General features: G+C 41.6%; 1 non-coding gene across 1 annotated transcript; it reads right to left on the reverse strand.

Annotated features, from left to right (window-relative positions):
• Window positions 1-7,108: 7,108 nt before the first annotated feature.
• Window positions 7,109-7,215, reverse strand: LOC119237397 (U6 spliceosomal RNA). Its single transcript, XR_005123322.1, has one exon. It is a non-coding gene; the product is annotated as a U6 spliceosomal RNA (small nuclear RNA).
• Window positions 7,216-21,972: the final 14,757 nt, after the last annotated feature.

Here is a 21,972-nt window from a genome sequence, read left to right on the forward strand (position 1 = left end):
ACAACCACATGAGTGAGTGGGCAGGATTTAGGAGGCAGAGCTGCCCCACTGGACCTTCAGATGAGACCACAGCCCCTCTTGCTTCATAGGCTTGGTGAAATCATGCCTAGATTTCTGACCTACAAAAGTTTATCTTTCTTCATTGATGAATAGTATTCCATTGTGTATGTAGACCATATCTTCTTGATCCAGTCATCTATTTTTGGGCATTTGGGTTGTTTCCAAATCTTAGTTAATATAAATAGTGCTGCAGTAAACATAGGGGTGCAGGTATCTTTTTGAAATACTGTTTTTGTGTCCTTTGGGTAGATCACTAGGAGTGGAATTGCTGGGCCATATGGTAGTTCCATTTTGAGTAGTCTGAGGAACATCCACACATCTTTTCATAGTGGTTGGACCAGTTTGCATTCCTACCACCAGTGTAGGAGAGAAACCTTGCCTTTTAAATCTCTCCCTAAACTGCCACATCTGTAGAATAAGTGAACTTTATTATTAGTCTTATCTTGCTATGATTTTCATCCATTCCATTTAACTAATTCTGTCTAGGTGTTCTGCATAACAAATTACCCCAGAATATAGCTGGGAAAATGTCTGTTTTTCCTGCCTATGAATATGTGGAGTTTATACTTTTCATAAACTCTTTAAAGAAATTGAACTCCTTAAAGGCCTCCTCAGTTTTTGTCCTTTGCTGCCCTTAATTCACTAGGAGATCCTGAGAAAGTTACTTCATTTTGGGGGCCAAGGTTTCCTCTTGCATAAAATTAGGCACTTTGACCTCATTTTGTGTCCCCTCATCTGTGGGGACCTCAACTTGTAAGAGGAACTTCAATTTGAGAGCCTGACACACCCCAGGATCTCACCCCCTTGCTCGGGCATGTTGACAAATTTAAGTAATTTTCCAAACCTAGTTTAACTTTAATTCATCCCTAAGATGCATAAAGTCTACCACTTGGGATGGCTAGAGATCTTATGAAATGAAAAAAATAATACATAAGATGTGAATTCCAAAAGGGTTGGGAATCATAGGCCTGGGGAAAAAAAAATGATGGCTTGGCTTTTTCAAGTGGAAAATGAAGCCAATAAAGACAAATTACAATGATAATTGCCTGGTCTAATCAGTGGCAAATTATGGGTAAGTGGGTAACTGGGCACTTAGTCCCAGAAAAGGCCATTTGCTCTGTGATATTGGATACAGATTTGAAAATTTAGCTTTGAATAAAAAACACTTTCACTCTCTTGGGTGATTTCTTCCCACATCTGTACATGTAAATACTTTCAGTTTCTTATTAGGAGTTGGTTCAGCCCTGTGTTTGTTTGCCTGTACCTGTGCCAGAAAAAAGCCACATTACTTATAGGAAAGAGGAGCGAGGTCTCAGGTGTTCATCTTGTCCTGAACCTGTGACATCTCCGTGGTCACCTTGTAGCTAATTTAGTCCAAAATGTCTCTGGTGGCTTCTTTTTTTTTTTAATATTTATTTATTTATTTTAGAGTAGAAGAACTGGGGTGCAGGCCAGAGGTATGACGAGTGGGAGGATTCACCAGTGTGGGGAGCAGAACAGGTGGATCCACTGAAATCCACTGCTGAGGGGAGCAGTGGGGAGACAGGAGAGGTCTGCTGTGCTGTGTGGGTCAGCTCCCGGGCCGAGGATCGAACTCAGACTGTAGAGGTGACAGCACTGAGACTTAACCCCTAGGCCACGAGGGAGGCCCTGCAATGGCTTCTTAAGCTGGTCAAATTTAGAGCCATCAAATTTCCATAGCATATTTACCAAATCACTTATTTTATTCAAGCAAATGAAGCATTATCCAAACCCATCTCGCTGATGTACTTGATCCTCCTAGCCCGTTTGCGTGGGCTTTACAGTGGGCCGTCCCTGCCTCAGCTCCCCGAGCCCTGGTCACATGGGACCCCCATCAGTTCTAAGGTTTGGACAAAGCACTTCCATGCTTCCAGGCCCTCGGAGCCCATGACTGGCTTCTTCTAAAAGTTCATTTCAAGAGGCTTCCCCAGCCCACTTCCCAGCACCATCCCTGCTCCTCCCTACTCTTACATCTGAATTCTTACAAGGGCTTGGAATCATTCTTCCATTCTTTGTGTTTGTTTAAATGTAATTTTTTATTGGCTATTATTCACATGCTGTAAATTTCACTCCTTTAAAGTTTACAAGTCAGTGGTTTCTGGTAGATTCAGCGGGGTGTGCAGGCATCACCATTACCTAATTCCAGAACATTTCTATCATCCAACAAGAAACCCAGCACCCACTGGGTGTCATTCCTCATTCTCCCTTCAAGCCCCCAGGGACCTTGAAGCTATGGATTTGCCAAATTCTGGACACTTTATAGAAGTAGAATCCTGTCATATGTGGCCTTTTGTATCTAGCTTCTTTCATTTAGAGAGTTTCCAGGTCCACCCATGTTCCTTTCCTTTTTATATAGCTCAGGAAACTCCATGTACGTGTCTATCACATTTTGTTTTATGGATTCACTGCATTTTATCTACGCATCAGATAACAGGAAACTGTGCTTTCTCCTTTTTGGTTATTTTGAGTAATGCTGTGAACATTACGTGCAGGTGTTTGTGTGACACCCATCGCCTTCACTTAATTCACTGGTTCTTTTTCTGTCTCTACAACCATGGCAAAATGGTTCAAGCAGGCAAGTTCCTCACCTGTCTCATTCACTGATGCTTTTCCAAAGTCCTAGTGCAAGGCCAGGCAACGAAACATCCAGTAAATGAATAAAGACGTAACAAAACAGGCAAGCAGATAGTATTATAGGATGTATTTTAAAAATCAACTCTATTGTTACAGCAAATTTTCTGCAACACATACAACCTAATCAAATGCATATACTTAAATTGTACTATTTGATGTTTTTTTTAAAGATTTACTTATTTATGCATGTAAGAACTGGGGTACAGGCCAGAGGAGCAGGGGGTGAGAGGATTCACCAGAGACAGAGTGGGGAGCATAACAGCGGATTGACTGAAATCCACTGCTGAGGGGAGCAGCGGGGAGACAGGAGAGGTCTGCTGCGCCATGTGGGTCACCTCCCTGGCCGGGGATCGAACTCGTGCTGCAGAGGCTCTGGATAGCTTCATAGGCTGCGTCCTAACCCCCTGTGCCACCAGGGAGGCCCCAATTTGATGTTTTGACAAATGTAGAACCACAATCAAGAGCTCCCAGCATGGTGCTCAAAAGAAGGACCAAAGTGGACATGTTTGTCTTGTTCCTCATCCTAGGGGATACTCATTTAGACTCATACCTTTAAATACGATGTTCCCTGTAGGATTTTTGTAGGTGGTGTTTATCAATTTGGAAAAATCTCCCTTCTGTTCCTACTTTGCTGAGAGGTTTTCTCTCTCTTTTTTTTTTTTTTTTTTTTTGTTTGTGGGACCCTCGCCAGCGGCCGGGGAACGAACCGGCGCTGCAGAGGCTGCGGGCAGCCTCGCAGCCCAACGCTCAACTGCTGCGCCGCCAGGGGAGGCCCTGAGAGGTTTTCTTTTTAATCACTCAAGTACACTGAAAATGTCAAATGCATCTGTTGAGGCAATCCTATGGCTTTCACCTTCATTCTGTTAATAAGGTGAATGACACTGATTGATTTTCAAATTTTAAACCATTTTCACATTCTGGCCTGAAATTCATTCTATCATGGTGTATTACCCCTTGCTTATATTGCAAGCTTTTACTTTCTAAAGTTTTGTTAAGAATTTTTGAACCTGTGTCCTATAACTTTCTTGTAATATCTTTGTCTAATTTTTTTATATGCTTTTTTTTTTAAAGATTTATTTATTTATTTATACAAGCACTGGGTACAGTCAGAAGCGCGGGAGGGTGAGAGAATTCACTAGAACCAGAGCGGGGAGCAGAGCAGGCAGAAGGACCGAAGTACACTGTGGAAGGGAGCAGCGGGCGGCAGGAGAGGTCTGCGCGCCATGCGGGACCCTCCTCTGGTGGCCGGGGAGCAGCCGGGGATCGAACCGGCGCTACAGAGGCTGCGGGCAGCTTCGCAACCCAGCACTCAACGCTGCCCCACCGGGGAGGCCCTCTTTGTCTAATGTTAATGACCAAGTGATTCTGACCTTATAAAATGAGTTGGGAAGGGTTCCCTCATCTATTTTTGAAAGAGTTTGCATAGAATAGGTTAACTCCTTCCTTAAGTGATTGCTCAGTTTTCACGTGAGAAGCCATTTGGACATCAAATTTTTATAGGGAGGTTTTTATTAAGAATTTAACTTCTTTAATTGATAATCATATCGTCTACTTTTTAGTATCAGCTTTGCTTATTTGTGCTGTGTATTTCATTTAAGCTTTGGGATGTATAGGCAGAAAGTTGTTCACAACATTCCCTTAAGGCCTTGTTAATATCTGTGCAATCTCCAGGGATGTAGAATCTAGCGGTGCTCATTTGCATTCCTAATACTGGAGATTTGTGTCTCCTATGTATTTCCTAATCTAGCTTACAACTTACTAATTGTATTACTATTTTAAAAGTCTGTTTTGTTTATTTTTCTTCACTTTTTATTTTCTATTTCATTGATGTCTGTTCTTTATTATTTATCTTCTACTTACTTTGGATTTAATCTCTTCCTTATCTAGATTTTTGTTGGAACACTTAGATCACTGATTTTGAACATCCCCACCCCTTTTAATAGCATTTATAAATATAAGCCCCTAATTTTCTATGTTGTGTTTTCTCTTTAATTTAGTCCAAAATATCTTCTAATTTCCCAGGATTGGTTTTTTGACTCATGGATTATTTAGAAGTATGTTTCTTAATTTCCAGATACCTGGGGATTTTCCAGGTACTTTCTGATCTTACTTTCTAATCTAATTCAAGTGTGCTGACAGAACATAGACTGTGATTTTAATGGATGGAGGCCTTGTTTGGGGGTGCAGCATAGGATCTATCTTGGTGATAGACGTATGCTCTTGAAATGAATGCACCCACGAGGGTGGTTTGCTGGAGTGGTCCATAAATGTCACTAAGGTCAGAGTGGTGAAAAGCATTGTTGGTGTCTTCTGTGTATTTACTGATTTTCTGTCTTCTGCTCCCATTGATTATTGAAAGAAGAATACTGGAGTTTCCAACTGAATTTGTGGCTATGTGGCTTTCTCCTTTCAGTCTGTCAGATTTTGTTTCATAAAGATCAATTTTGAAGCTGTAATTTTGGATTGTTATGGCATCTTGATGCATTGACCCCATTATCATTACATAATGTTCCCATCTATTCCTGTTAACATTCCTTGTTCAGAAGTCTACTTTGCTGATGTTAATATATCTACTGCACTTTTTTATGCTGTTTTTCTTAATTGCTGTTTATATGCTATCACTTTTCCTGCCCTTGACTTTTAACCAACGTGTATCTCCAGATTAAAGTAGATTTCCTGTGCATAATATAGAGTTGACTCTTACTTTTTAAAAAATCCAATCTGACAGTCTCTGCCTTTTATTTTTAATGTTTAGATCACTTACATTTGATGTATTTATTGTATTTGTGTGTGTAAGTCTGCCATTTTGTTATATGTTTTCTTTTTTGTTGTATTATGTATTTTTAAGTTAACTTCAAATAACTATGGCTCTTACAAGAGAACTTCTATTTTTCTCCCATTTTGGGTGCTATTGTTATCATACATTTTAATTCTACATATGCTACCTTGCTATTTTACTTTAAAGATGTAATTATCTTTTAAAAATCTAATAGAATATTTTATATTTACTTACTATTTATCATTTTCAATGTTCTTCTTTCATTGGTACATTAATTTCATATCCACTGCAGTTGCAAGCTTGTCAGTGACAAATTATCTCAACTTCTTTATGTCTGGAAAAGTCTTTATTTTGCCTTTACTTTTGAAAGAGATTTTTACTGGCTCTAGAATTCTATATTAGCTGGTTATTTTTCTTCCACCACTTTAAAACTGTCATTTAATTTTCTTCTGGATTGTATAATTTTTGACAAGAAGATACTTGTCATTTTTATCTTTCTTCCTTTGAATTTAATATGTCTTTTCCCCTCCTGCTTTGAGTATTATTCTCCATTGATAACGGATGTAATAACTTGATGATAATGGACCTTGATATGATTTTCTTTGTGTGTATCCTTTGGGGTTCATTGGGCTTTCCTGGATCTGTAATGTGTAGTTTACATCAAACTTGGCTCTGTTTCTTCAAATAACTTTTTCCTTCCCCTTTTGTAAATCCCCGTGGTAGATATATTAGATCACTTGGTATTGTCCTACAACTCAATGAGATTCTGCTCCTTCTTGTACTTTGCTTTAGGTGGTTTCTCTAACAACATCTTCAAGTTCACTAGTATTTTATTCTTCAGTTTCTCTTCTCTGTATATTCAGGATTTCCTTTAAGTACTTGAAAATTGTTAAAATAACTTTTTTTTTTTTTTTAAATATTAAATTTTATTTTTATATTCCCCCATACAATTGCAAACGCCCCATTCTGACCCCAATCCTTCCCCTCCCGCCCCCCACCCCCCAAAAAGTGTCTCTGGTTCATAGTTTTTTGTTGATTTTGATTTTCACTTTCTTATATTCATTTTCCTGGTCCCTTATTTAAGTTTTCTAGATTCCTGCTATGAGTGAGACCATTCGGTATTTTTCTTTTTCTTTTTGGCTTATTTCGCTGAGCATGATCCCTTCCAGTGCCATCCATGTTGCTGCAAATTGCATGTGTTTATCTTTTTTGAATGCTGAGTAATATTCCATGGTATATATGTACCACATCTTCTTGATCCAGTCATCTATTTTTGGGCATTTGGGTTGTTTCCAAAGCTTAGCTATTGTAAACAGTGCTGCTATAAACATAGGAGTGCAGGTGCTCTTTGGAATTGATGTTTCTGTGTCCTTTGGGTAAATACCTAGGAGTGGAATTGCTGGATCATATGGAAGCCCTATGTTTAGTAGGTCCAGAAATCTCCACACAGCTCTCCATAGTGGTTGGACCAGTTTGCACTCCCACCAACAGTGCACAAGAGTTCCTTTTTCTCCACATCCTCGCCAACATTTGTTGTTGCTAGTTTTTTTAATATGTGCCATTCTCACTGGTGTGAGATGGTATCTCATGGTAGTTTTGATTTGCATTTCCCTGAAAAATATGGAACGCTTCACGAATTTGCGTGTCATCCTTGCGCAGGGGCCATGCTAATCTTCTCTGTATCGTTCCAATTTTAGTATATGTGCTGCCGAAGCGAGCACAAAAAAATAACTTTTAAACTTCCTCCTCTGCTAATTCCATCACCTTTACCATTTTTGTTTTTGAGGGTGGGTGGGGGGAGCCACTTATATATTTTTCTGGTTATGTGTTTCTACTTCTGGGTCTCTCAAGTATTTTTTTATCCAGTATTGAACATTGTAAATTTTACAGTTAGGGTTTTAGACTGTGTTGTCTTCTTTTAAATAGAATTGTCTTCTGTGCAGGGGGGCAGTTAGCTTATTTATGTCAGTTTCACCCTCTCAAGGGATGTCTCTAGCTTGGCTGAGATGGATCTCAAATAATTTTACAGCTGCTCTTCGGTGGCCTTTCTCAAGTCTGGTCTCTTCTGGATGACCTGTGACCCCCGAATCCCCTGACAACCTGGCTGCAGTCCTAGGTCACCAGGCCTGTGTGTGCTCCAGGGAGCACTCAGCTCACTGCTCACAGGCTCTGCCTGCCCCGTTCAGCTCCCCCTGCCACATGCAGCTCTGTTTTCAGCAGACACTGGGGGGTCACCAAAGCAGATTTCTGGAGATCTTCCAACAAAGTCCCATCCTCTCTAGACTCAGCCCTCAAACTCTTAACTCACTCGCACTAATCAGCTTGTCCTCTGAACTCTGCTTGGGAGCCTGTCCCTGTTCTACAGTCTGTAGTATGCCTCCAGGCAGAAAGTCAGGGTGACCCCACACACTCCTTGATGCTCCCCTTATCCCAGGGATCACAGATCTGATCTGTTGCCCAGTGTCTGCAAACTGTTGTTTTATATGCCTCCTCCAACACTCTAGTTATTGATGCCGGGGGATAAGTCTGTTCCCTGTTTAATTAAACTTTCTTACATCGTTGTTCATTTTTGTATCGTATTTGATTTCTCCCTTCAGGTGTTTTTAGACAGAGTCCAATTTGATTATTTTATCCCTCACCCTGACACATTAATAATTGAATCCCAGTGTCAACTTAGGCATGATTTGGCCCGAATATTATCTTTGTTGTCAGAAAGCCAGGAAAGATTTCTCAAGGATTAAGTGTCTGCTGTCCATCACGTGTGATGCTAAGCATTTTACCGCCGCTCCTTCTGTCCTCGTCCTCGCTGGCTCAGAATCCAGGACACAGAACCCGGGAGAACAGGGCAGAGGCAGGGGCCAAACTCCAGGCCCTCTCCTTTGTCACCAGCCCCATGTGCCTTGCATGCACCAGATCTTTGGTGGGGTGAGGACAGGGAGGGCTACTTGTGATTTGGGTAGATGGAAATCCCAATCCAGTACCTCCTGGACTCAGGTGGCATGAAAGGATCTTGGATTCCCAGGTTCTGTCTCAAAATACCTCAGTTATCCTTCCCAAGCGATTCTGCTTCTGCTCTGTATTTTATTAAGCTCTCTAGGGATCTTTTATATACACAGACATTTGAGAATCCTGACTCTGACTAAATTAGAGATTGAATATATTTCTTTTTTTAAAAAAAAGATATGTTTATTTATGCATACAAGGACTGGGGTGTAGGTTAGAGGTGCAGGGGGTGAGAGGATTCACCAGAGACAGAGTGGGGAGCAGAACAGGCAGATCGACTGAAATACACCGCTGATGGGGAGCAGCGGGCGAGACAGGAGAGGTCTGCTGCACCATGTGGGTCAGCTCCCTGGCCGGGGATCGAACTTGTGTTGCAGTGGCTGGCAATAGCTTGATAGCGCTGTCTTTAACCCCTGTGCCACCAGGGAGGCCCATAATATATTTCCTAATGATAGTCTTATCACTGACTGCTTCCAAATAACCCAGGATCCCTTTCTTTACCTGCATCCTGCCACCCCCCATGACATTATTCCAGCACCCCATGGCTGAGCCCTAAGACCTCCAGCATCTGCCATCCCACCAAGTCACAAAATTAAAGAGGAACTCCAACCATAAAATGGGCTCCATGCTGAAAACTATCTGCTGGCAGTGATCTGTTCCTGTTCTTGGTCATCTGCAGATAATATAGAAATGAGGAGTCGGTCAGCAGGCTTTCTGCTGGCCTCTGATACCACCTGCTTTGAATCATGATGAAGCTTCTATCTACAAAGTCACGCTTGCATCCGGAAATAACGTTTTAAACTCGACGTTGGGCACTCAAATCTGTAGACGTCAGTTCTTTACTTTTCAAATGGTTGGATTAGATATGTGAAGTCTTTTGCAGCTCTAAAATGTGGCTATTTAAAATAGTAGGGTTTTTTTAATCACAAAAATATTATCAGCGTCTTTGCTTTGTTTTCAAGCTCTTTTAAAGAGATTCCATTTTTGGAATGCAGTCTCCAGAGTTAGCTCTGTAAGTCATGAGAATGGACAGGAACATTTCCTGGCAGCCTTGAGTGGCCAGTGTGCACGTGACCATGCACTGGATGCTCCTTTGGGCTCTGTGAAGTGTACATGGTGACTTAGCAATAGTGGTTTGTCAAAGTAAAGAGATTTATTGATTGAGGTGTAAGCAAACAGTCAAAGGAAATGCTGAGTGTTTGTCTTTTCTAAAAATCCATCTCAAAGTCACAGCCAACCAGAATCTTTTGTATTGCGAGTGACCCAGCCAAGACAACAAGAGATTTCTATCTGTGCTAAGAAATGGTTTTGCCCAGTTTTCCCTTTCTTGGAATGGGAGTGTTTGGGTTCAAGATACTGTTAATTGTTGAGTGGCTTTTACTTAAAGTGTAGCATAGAGGATACTTAATTACAGAAGGACATGCTTTCCTTTTAAACTGAAACCTGGATTTTATTACTGAGGATGTGAAAGACGGCAATAGAACTTAGTATTTATAATTTTGTCCCTGGCTCACCAAGGCAGCACTAGCCAGCTGTACAGTCAAAGTTATTTGCATTTCTTTGATCAAAAAATGATAATTGTGTATGATAAAAGTATCATTCACCCCCCATTACCATTGATCTCTAGAGAGTTTCACTCAGATCTTGCCAGGAATTTCAAATGGCAGGTGGTGGGGCTATATTTTTTCTATGATTAATCATATAGTCCAAATTCAGTGATTACAACTCATTACAGAGAGCAGATTTCCTATTAATGAATGTTTAGTGCCAGAATTCAAGGCTCAGAAGTTATAGTCCTCGAAATAAAATTCTAAAAGAGAGTTCTTCGCCAGGGGCACCCCTGGGAAAATGAACTCCCCCGGGTTCCTTTGGGCTCACGTAGAAACACAAGCCATTATAGGCTAGTTGGCTTCCAAATTATGCATTTTACTTTCCATTCACCAGAAGGGCTTTACAGCCCAATATGACTGTGAAGGCTCAGAAGTTAATTTTTGTGCTCAAATTAGCCATGACTCATTCAATCCTAACACATTTGCTAGAGGTTGTCTGAAAAACTTGGTCTGAAAATAATGTACAGAAAGATGCAAGGACATTCCCTTACCAGTTGCATTTGAACTACGGAAAATGGTCTGGAATGGAAGCAAACTTCTACTCATCTTGGAAGACTAAATTCAAGTCCATTGCTATAACTTTAGCCTCTTTGCTCTTCTTTTTTCTTCAGACAGCTTCCAAATGCCTTCCTGAAGTCGGACTCATTCATCTGTAATCCATTCTATACACAAGCTCTTGATTGCTGGTGTTACAGGAAAGTGCCATCTCAAATCAGTTGTTTCCACTCTTTTATCTAAAAGAAAGGTCTCACATCAAAGGCAGAGTGGACTAGGTTTGTCCCTCAATGCAGAGAATTATAACAACAAGGGCTTATTTCTCATTCACAGCATCTTGAAGTCTGGAGTCATGGCTGCAGGCTGTGGGCAGTTTCTAATGTCTTCTCACTCAGGAACCAAAACAAATGAGCTTTCACCACCTAGAGTGGGAGCCAATCTCTGGGGTACAGGAGGAAACATAGCAAATAGCACACTGTTTCTCAAAGATTTTCCCAAAGAAGTACTTCCACTTGTAGTCCACTTGCTGAATCAAGTTTCATGGCCGTCCCCAAGGGAGGCCCAGGCCTGCTATGGACCCAAGAGAAGAAGGCCTGAAAATACTGGTGATTGGCCTCAATGTCTATATAGTCACCAAAGAGTTCCCATTCTTTCTTGTCCACAAATATCCATATCCCCTTATGAAATTCCCTTTCAGGCAGGACATCAAGCTCAAGGTCCAGTATTTCTGGGTGATGAAAGATAGTCTCTAAAACAGAACCAAAGAGATGGGGAGGCTGCCCCTCATATATCCAGTTACCTAACGTAGGTAGGTAACGTTGGGAGGTTACCCCTCCCAAAGATGGGGTGATGGACATTCGCTGAAAAGACTATGACTCCATTCTCTGGAAGGTTCTCCCCTGGCCATTCCTTTGTGGACTTTGGCTCTGGCCTCTGAATATTCTTCCCTTTGACTATTCCCCTTGGGGGATAAGCCATCCTGAGGAGGTGAACGCCTTTCTCAGCTCACACTGTATGTGTGGGGCTGGGACCCAAAGGGTCATTTGAAGACTACAACCGTCACAGTCTCTCTTAGTCCCAACTGATGCATATTTTCTTATTACCATTTGCCCCACCCAAAAGTTATTGCTTCTTAACTTTCTGATTCTAGCCAGCAACTTGTGCTCAAGCTACACCCACCATTCATTTCAAAATGCAATCCTATTTGCTGTATCTCTCTGCTTTCTCATTACCTCTTTCTTCCCTCTCAACTTAATTCATTATGTCTTGAAACTGTCAGGTGCTTGTGGAAGGACCACTTTATTTTCCCTGAGATATTTGACACAATTGATAGGATTTTCTGGACCACAGAGTCTCTGGATCTTACTTGAGACACCTTGAATCTTTTAGATGTTTTAACAGTGGGTATGATGGTACATCTTTCATCTCATCTTGCAACAGATTGAGTTTTAATTGACATTTACTGCTCCAAGACTTTGTCAATTTTCATTCATAGTGTGTGTCCTTGAGAATTATTTGTGGCTTCCAACTTTACAAGTCCTTGAATTTATGAACTTTTTTTCATTTTTCTTTCCTTTACTGTTTGCAAAATGACCAACTCTCTCTGAGTTTATCCCATACTTAAAATACCTTGCCAAATGCAGTCAGTAGCAATCTGCACACCCTAATTATATTCTGTTTTCTAACCTGTTCACCTAAATATGCACATCCATTAGGGTGGACATGCTCCTCCTTGTCACCCTAGGCTGTTGCATCAGCAACACCACAGTGATAAAGAAAGGAAATGGGAGCTTCAGGATGCTTCTCAAGAGCAAGATCCTAGCCTTTTTATTGACAGAGAAAAGGATGGGTCAAACTGAATACTGAATATTGGGCTTTAGGGAGAGTAAGTCCACTGACATACTCCCTACACCCACCCATTGCTCCAATCTTAGTAACAATGCAGTCCACTGATCAGTCCCTGGGGCACAAAGCACATCAGTCAATGCCCCCAGGCATTCCTGGTCATACCTTGGGATGTATGCCTGTTGCCCTAGGGTGATCATTCAGTCCTATTCTTGTCTAGCTTGAAAGGAGCCTTGTATGTTACATCCACACCAGGTGATGATTTGCCAGTGTTTCTCTACTCCCTAACGTATCTCAAGATCTTCCAGCCTCTGACTACAGTTTACTTGTGCCTCAACACCAATTACCAAATGAATATCATGTATTTTAGTTTTTGTTTAAGGTAGCAGTTTACTTCAAGGTACTGATTTCAGTATTAGCAAGTATGGGCTACATGTGCTGAAGTAACAAGTATCCCTAAAATCTCAGTGTTTTAAAACAACAAAGACTTATTTCCTCCTCATCCCACATGTCTATTTCCCCTGGAAATCTGCATCCCACAGAAACTTCCACAATCTGAAGTATCTTAGGTAACCATGACAGGAAAGAAGGTAGCAAATGTTACATTGACAACTAAAGGCTTTGTCCTAGAAATGACCGTGCATCCTGCTATTCCCGCTTCTTTGGCCAAGACAAGAGGCAGGGCTTTATTTGACTTCAAGAATGCATGGTTTATAGTTGCTTGTTGATTTTGATTTTTACTTTGTATTGATTAGTCTTTTTCCTGGTCTCTTATTTATGTTTTCTAAATTCCTGCTATGAGTGAGACCATCGGTATTTTTCTTTTTCTTTCTGACTTACATCGCTGAGCATGATGGGGGTGGGGAGGAGGGACAGGAAAAGGAAGGACTAGAGTCAAAATAAGGGGGGGTGCAATTGTATGGGGAATATAACCAAAATGAAAATGCAAACATTGTGCAAAGATGAAAAAAGATGTAAGAATTATATAAAATAAAATATTTAAATTAAAAAAAAAAAGAATGCATGAAGTCCCAGCATGCCAATTTCCTGGTAAGGAGAACCAGCTTTTTGGATGATCAAAATATTGATTTCTAGTGCTATCTTATCTAAACTCCTCCTATGGGCTCCATATTTTAAAAGATGTTTACCAGTCAAACCTCATTAATTATGAAAAAGTTTCTCTGCTTCATATATTCTAAGACTTACAGCTTTAAATAGGTTGCTCACTAAACAGTAATATGATATCCAAACTATATAACCTTATTGAAAAGTAACAAACAATTTCCATTCTACTATGTAAAGCTATGAAAATAGTCCATGAACCCATAAAATTACATGTGTGACCTAGAAATACAGTTGCCTTAGGAAGGTGGCCACTGTTGGGTCTTCGTCAAGTGGCTTCTAGGCACAGAATTTTCTAGGAAGAAGGAAAGGAGTTAAAAGTGGAGGCAAGAGGACATAGAGACAAACACTTTTATAATTCTGTCTGGGTCACGTCACCCCCCACCCCATTACCGCTTCCTGCTCACATGAATCTCTCTTCCTTCCTTCTTCCTTCCCTCTCTCTCTTACCTGTAACCTCAGATGTCCTTCTATCACAGGGATTAAAAACAAAGAGGAGGCACCATCTCTCTGGGCAGTAAGAGCAAGCAAAGCCCCCCCCCCCAAAGTTGAGTAGACCTGCAGTCTTTGAAAGTACTATATTTTGGGGGATAATTTGAAGATGTTGCCACATGACCACAAGCGACTCTTCCCCTAACATTTCCAAACTAGCTTTATTCCATGTTTAGACTATTTCTGGGAAAATACCAAAGATCAATAACCCAAGCCTGCATTCATTGCATGTGACCTTTTAGCATCATTTGACACAATTGATTATTCCTTGCTTCTTGAAACACTTCATCACATGGCTTCTGAGACCACCCTTGATTTTTCCCACTGCATCATCTCCTTTGCTGATTTCCCCACTGCCCCCTTGACTTCTTGTGGTAAATTCCTCTCCCAGGTTGCAGTGGAGGGAACTCATCAATCTGCACCCACTCCACAGGTACGCTCACCCAGTTTCCTAGTTTTAGAAGCCTCTCTTGTGTGAGGGCTCCCTCACTCCTGCCTCCAGCCCAGACTTCTGCCGTGAACTCGAGACTTGCATCCAGCTGCTTACCTTAGTGTCTCATGGTCATCTCAGACTAGGTAAAACCCAAACTCAAGTTCTGGTTCCATCTCTCAAATCTGCTCTCCTGAGTATTCCCCCAACCCCCAGTCTTAGTAGGGGAGAATTCTACCCTCCTTGTTGAGGCTGAAAACTTGAAAGGCATCGCTGACAGGTCTTTTTCACATGTTGTATCTAACCCATTTGGAAATTGCATTTGTTCTGTCTCCCCACTATTTCTGAAACACTCTGCCTGAAAATGCCCAACTCAACTCATTTGGCTTGGTAATTCCATTGCAAGCTCCAAAGCCCCTCCCCAAGAAACCCTCTGCCAAGGGCCTCAATCTCTCCCTTGTCTGTTCTCCCATAGAGCTAAACTTTGTCTGTGTTCTATATCTGCAGTCAAATAACTTGTGGGCCTGCCTCTCTTGGTTTCTGGGTCTCTTCTCTGAGAACTATCTTCTCTATGCCTGGTTCCTCCATAGCAATAAAGAGTTGGTGAATTAAAATCCTGCAAAGTTACATTTGCCTGCCTCCCCCTCTTTACCATTTAAGACCCTGCCCAGGTCCTCAGATGGGACATGTCTGTGTACTCAAAAGAAAATGGGCCTCACCAGCCCACAGCGTCACCTGTGCCAACACTGATCCACCTCCTCAGCACGAATTCACAGGTGACTGCAGAAAAGGCTCTCCTCTCGCGGACCATGGAAAAATAATTATACCCACGTAAGAACAGTTAGAGAAGGGGGAAATTAAATAAGATGGTCGTGCTAAGCTATCTGGAAGTGAATCTGTTAGAATAAAATTATATTAGCATCAGCAATTCTAATACCTCAGCCCTTGGATCACTTACTTTTCCCTTATGAATATATTTGTATGTTCAATGAACAGGAATGTCTTTGGTTCATGTAATGGGAATAACTTGATATTTTGCTTCTACTACAGACCAGGCAGACAAAAAAATGAACCAATTGCTTCCCCATGTAGTAACAATTTAACTTCCAGCAATGCCCATGCTATCCCTCATCTGCTATCTCCAGTTTTTTGCCTGTCGTTGGTTCAAATATTCTTCCTTTGACCCATCTTAACCACAGATACACCTGCGTGGATTTCAAGGAGACACAGCACTAGTATTTGTTATGCTTTTCCATTTCTTCTCTGCATCTCTACTCTCAAGTCTTCCCTCCCAAACTTCCTTTATTTGGTGAAGCTGTGTGTGTGCACATGAAAAAGAAATTTCTACCTGAAGAAACTCTAGATACTTCTTGCACATGGCAGGTCAGAGGATTCTTTTTTATCAAGATAGTCCTTTATAAAGGTGCCTCCTTAGACATGATATTTTGCATATTTTGTTGGGTTGGGAGGTGGCCATGTTTTAGAGAAATGTTAGCAGTGTGATTACTCAAAGGAAGATGAGTGAACAGGATGTAGAAAGATATAGAACACAACTCAGGCTTCTTTTGGATGCACAAAAAAATACAATTCAAACTATAACCAAAAGAATTTCAGCGATTCAGATGATCAAATAGTCTAAGTGTAGACCAGCATCCAGGTGCTGAACGACAGTATCTGAAATCTCTTTCTCCCAGCTCTGCTTTCCTCTTTGTTGGCATCAACCTTAGGGATGCTCTTCCCGTGGGATTATAAGACCATTAACAACACTGCAAACATGACTAGCTCCAGCAGAAGGAGCTTGTCTTTTGGGCCTCCCCGGTGGTGCAGCGGTAGAGCGCTGGGTTGCTAAGCTGCCCGCGGCCTCTGCAGCGCCGGTTCGATCCCCGGCTGCTCCCCGGCCACCGGAGGAGGGTCCCACATGGCGCGCAGACCTCTCCTGCCGCCCGCTGCTCCCCTCAGCAGTGTACTTCGGTCCTTCTGCCTGCTCTGCTCCCCGCTCTGGCTCTGGTGAATTCTCTCACCCTCCCGCACTTCTGACTGTACCCAGTGCATGTATAAACAAAACAAACAAACAAGCAAACAAACAAATAAAGAAAAACATGCCTCTATAAAAAAAAAAAAAAAAAAAAAAAAAGAAGGAGCTTGTCTTTTTTCAGTGGTTCCAGAAGTCCCAAGCAAATCTTCCACTGTTCTAGCTTGGGGAATTTTCACATCTGAGCCAGGGAAGGGAACTGATGTCAGCTTCACCTAAACCACCTACACTGAGAGTCTGAGATGAAACAGTCCCCCAAAGAAAATTCATCATGTTATTTTGGGGAAGAAATAGACACTACCAGATGAAACCGGTAACATTATACTACTTCATATGAAGGAGCACTGATGTGCTCTCAGTCCTCGAGTGTGGAAAAGCAATTAGATAAACTTCAAGAGGGATGAAGCATTACCTGGGTTGGTGGGACAAGCTGGGGCTGCCGGTTCCAAAACATGTGGTCATCCCTTCCCACCTTGCTGAGCCATAAAACTGAAGGGCAGAAACAAGAAGGGGTGGGGGCAAACCAGCCTGGCCCAAGGGGAAGCCCAGACCTGCTTTCTGGATGCCAGCATCCTTACCTTTCAAAGGATCTTTGCAAAGATGTAGGTGAGCTGGTGTTGGGGTCACAGCCAGCTCAGTGCCAAGCCCTGGGCATCCTCGCCCCATAGGAGTTAGCCTCCTTTCTCACCCCTCCCTTCTAGCATGTTTCACAGGTGAGTGTCAAGATTGCCTTCTGGAATGGAAGGGTCTAATGTCATGCAACTTGCAATTAAAGAATTCCTAACACTTCCTAAAGAGTGCTAATCACATGTGCTAACAAGGCCTGGGTATTGCCACATCCAAACACCTGGAAGCTGTGTGGGGCGCCTCAGCTTGTGACAGCTGTGGCAGCTGTGCGGGCTGGCTGTGAATTCCTTGGAGGGGCACCTCCTCCATGGGAAGTGATGGAAGTGCCATGAGAAAGGAAGGAGTCCTGAGGTGGACCTGGGGAAACAAAGGGAACAGTGTTGACTTGGGAAGAGGGAGTGTGTGTGTGTGTTTTGTTGTTGCTGTTTGTTTGTTTTTTGAGGGGGGGGGTTTGTTGTGCCTATTTTTCCTAACCTGGTTCAAAATCGATCACATCTTGCTATGGGAGAGGACTCCCTGCTGGAGAGTTGAAGGACAACGGCCAGTGCTCATTTCTCCTTCTGCTTTCTTTCTTTTCCTTCCCGCATCGCAGGATCCCCACCGCTAATGTTGGCTGGCTCCAAAGAGTGAGGGTCACACTGTCCCCCTGGCTGCTGGTTGAGGGCAGAGCATCTGACTCTTGCCTGCAGGACCCCAGCCACAGCAGCTAACCACCCTCACCCTCCCAGGGATTTCACTGCATAAGGAAGACTGCTTATTTGACCCAGTGCTGATGATGCCGGTGGGTGGTAAACCAACCCAGGGATAGCTCTTGAAGAGCCAATTTCTTATCAGAGCTGTGTCTCTCTGTGTTGCAAGGACATAAATAGCCGAATGTGATCATCACATCTTTCAGAAGATCCAGGCAACTGGAAAAAAACTTAAGTGCTGATGAATAGGGAGTCAGTTATATCAGGTATGCTGCATAAGTACAATGAAACACTGTCACCGTTACAAAGAATGAGGCACAGTTGTAGGTGTTGATCTGGCAAGATTGCTGGGATATGTTGTTATCTGAAGAATTCAGTCTGCAGAGAAGTCATAGTTTCCATAGATAGGGTATAGATAGTTTCATAAATAAACATTCATGCACATACGTTGATATGTTGCTATATGTACAGAAAGGCCACTAGAATCCCAGAACTGTGGCCTCTTATAATAAAGGATACACTTTCCAGACTCCCTTGCAGCTAAGATTTACCCAGTGGTATGAGCATAAGTGCAGCTCCTGGGAATGGCAGAGTCCTCATGGTCATTTCCCTCGATGAGGGAGAGGTGGTGGGTTCTCTGCTATCCAGCACACCAGGGAGACTGTGAAATATTAAGATAGAAGAGGTTTGGCTCCCAACTGAGAGGCAGTTACAACACCCAGGAGAACCGCTATGATGGTGAGAGACATCGACTCACTTTTATTTATGCACCTCCATGTTCTGGGGTCTCTTTGTTTTAGCAGTGGTTTCTGTTCTCATACAAGCAGCATATCCCCAGCCAGTTGGCCATGGTTAACTCTGAGGCACAGCATTGGGAGCAGACAAGTGGTGAAAGAGACACTTGTTATTTTACATTTTTACTTCATGTGCTGATATTTTAACTTTTCAGTGCCAGAATTGGGTTAATTATAAGCATGGTTTAGAACTCCCTCTCATCATTGGTCCATGCAGGGTCTGCTTTTATTTAGCTAATTAGTCAATTAGTTATTTCCTTAAAAAGTAATAAGTGCCATCTAATGCACCTCCACAACAAATGCTGGGACCTTGACCATGGCCTTCGTTAACCTGTGCTGGCCATCTATCCCTCCTACCCCTGTCCCCATTTCCTAGAATTCTATCATTCTTTTGCTTCTTTTCTTATACATATTATTGCAATACTATGTACTCCTTAAAAGCCTATTTTTTATGTTAGTTGGTTTTATATTTATAAAGTGATATCATGCTATGTATAAAATGTCAAAACTTTTTTCCCACTTAATACTATACATCTAAGATTTAACCACATTTTTTTTTTTTTTTTTTTTTTTTTTTTTGCAAATTGCTCTGGATGAGGAATCTGCACACTTCTTCTATAAAAGGCCATATGGGAACATTTTAGGATCTGCAGGCTGTGACGATCTCTTTCACATAGTCTTTGTTTATTTTGTAACCTTTTAAAAATGTAAGAGCCTCTCAAGTGCAGATCATGCAAAAGTAGCATGATAAAATGTGTCACCCATGCTCTGGGATTGCTCTGTAGTATTAGTTGTACCACGGTTTATCATTAACAAGACCTGCTTTATCTCTAGGCTTTTGCTGTTGGGCAGAGTGTACCTTAGTTTCTTTGGGGAACTTTCCCGCACTTGACATCACATTTGAGTCCTTTCCTGGACTCATATTTGGCATCTGAGTAATGGGAGATGTGGTCACCGTCGGGGATGCCGAGGGCCATATTTCAGATTTAGGGCAGTCCCAAGTGTGCTGTCACTGAAATTTGCTTTTGTGATGACTTCCATGGCTGTCTGTGTTCCGTGCTGTTCATTCATTCATTACCCAGTTAGTTCTCTCATAGATTTTTGTGTCGCTGTTTTACTTTTTGTGCCACTGTTTTGCTTTTTGTGCCTTCACAACCACCAAATTCTTTTCTGTAGCAACTGCAACATTTTGCATCTTTAACAGCATTGTACAAGCATTCCGATTTCTCCACATTCTTGTCAGCATTTGTTATTGTCAGTCTTCTTCATTTTGCCCCTTTTAGTGGCCATATAGTGGTATCTCAATGTAGTTTTGATTTGCATTTTCCTAATGACTAATAATGTGGGGTATCTTCTATCTGTTTATTAGTCAATGGTATAGCTTTTTTGGAGAAATGTCTTTCTAAATCCTTTGCCCATTTTAAACTTTGCCTGTTTTTCATTTTGTTGAATTGTGATTTATATAATCCAGATACCACACTCTTTTCAGATATATGATTTGCAAACATTTCTCTCACTGTACAGGTTGATTTTTCACTTTCTTGATTTTGTTCTTTGATGCACAAAAGTTTTAAATGTTGATGAAATCCAATTATCTATTTTTTTGGTTGTTGCTTGCCTGGATGGGGTATGAATACTTATCCAAATTAAAAATTTGATGACATTATCAGAGGGAGATAGAAATAAGTGCCAAGCGGGTACAACAACAAACCTCTACTACAATTAGCAACTTCACAGGTTGTTAGACAATTAAATGAGATGACGCATACCAAACAGCACCAAGTAAGTGCCTAATAAATGTTAACTCTTATTAATTGAGTCTAGCACAAGTGTTTGATGTATAATTTTGGAAAAATAAATATGGTACATGCAGATGCTACAATTCTTTCTCTTGGTCTCTGTCCAGATAACTCTAGATCCTCTCGAGGGGAGAGGAAATCATCCATCGTGGAAAAAAATGTGTTTGATTTTAAATGGGCCTACTTTCCTTGACTTGGCAAGAGTTTAAAAGTTCAGTCTTTAGGGAGGAAAGTGTGCTTAGAATCCTGTTTTACAAATGCTGTTTTCCCTCAGTAAGTTGTAGACATCATCAAGAATTGAAGTTGAGTCTAGATGCATACAAATAAAATTTGACTTTTAGTGGTGGACATAATGTAGCATATACAGTTGTTGGTTAATAATGATGTAAACTAAACCTCTATAATGTTATAAACTAATGTTAATTCAATAAATGTTTTTAGAAGTAGAATTTGAAATTCCTTAAATTACCCTCCCTTAGTCTTAGTCTCTCTCTCTCTCTCTCTCATAAGCAAGTCTCCATTCTTTTTTTTTAAAGATTTATTTTATTTATTTATACAAGCACTGGGTAAAGTCAGAAGCCCAGGAGGGTGAGAGAATTCACCAGAGCCAGAGCGGAAACAGAACAGGCAGACTGACGAAGTACACTGCTGAGGGGAGCAGCGGGCGGCAGGAGAGGTCTGCGCGCCATGTGGGACCCTCGCTGGCGGCCGGGGATTGAACCAGTGCTGCAGAGGCTGCAGGCAGCTTCACAACCCAGCACTCAAATACTGTGCCACCAGGGAGGCCCAAGTCGCCATTCATTTGGAAGAGAAGAATGGCCCCCTCTATCTTAGAAGTTTATTCTATTACTAACTGTTGCTGTCACTTTGATTATCATCTCTCTCACTTCTTTGCTCACAGAAACTGATTATATCTACATTCCCTAGAGTAATCAAATCATTCTGGTGAGTTTGGATTCATTTCCACCTTCCAAAAAGAGGATCTCAGCTGTCCTAAGCAAATCATGGAGGATTCTCTCTCCTTCACCCAGCAATTGTTTTAGGGATGCTTTGTCCTTCTTTTGGTTAATAAAATATAAAGAGATCTGCAATGTGGCTTCTGGGAAAGCTGTACACCGAAATTAAAAAGTTGATGAGGAGAAACATTCCTCTTTGCTGTGTGCCATCATGTCTACAGGCAAAGCCAGGGCTTAGTTTGGCAAATGCAGACCCCAAAAGATGATGTAAAATACGGTGATGTAAAATACGGTGATGTAAAATATACCTGTAACTTCTGTCAGTGTTGTTGAACAAATTAACCAACCCTGGAGTTGTCCCATCTTCAGATTTCCTAACAGATAGGTAAGGTGGAAAAAGTCCTTTTTGTTTATCACACTTTCAGTTATATTATTATTCCAGGGGAGACCCAGTAAAAGAGCAATGGCAGAAGGGACTCCACCTATTTGGGAAGGTTACTGAATCCTGGGACCAATTGGTAAAGCAGTCACTGTTCTATTTCAGGGACTCTGAAAGATCAGTAAGGCGCTCATTTTCCTCTGGT

The sequence above is a fragment of the Talpa occidentalis genome, unplaced genomic scaffold, assembly GCF_014898055.3.
Source record: "Talpa occidentalis isolate TD23 unplaced genomic scaffold, MPIMG_talOcc4v2.1 talOcc4.9, whole genome shotgun sequence".
Taxonomy (NCBI): domain Eukaryota; kingdom Metazoa; phylum Chordata; class Mammalia; order Eulipotyphla; family Talpidae; genus Talpa; species Talpa occidentalis.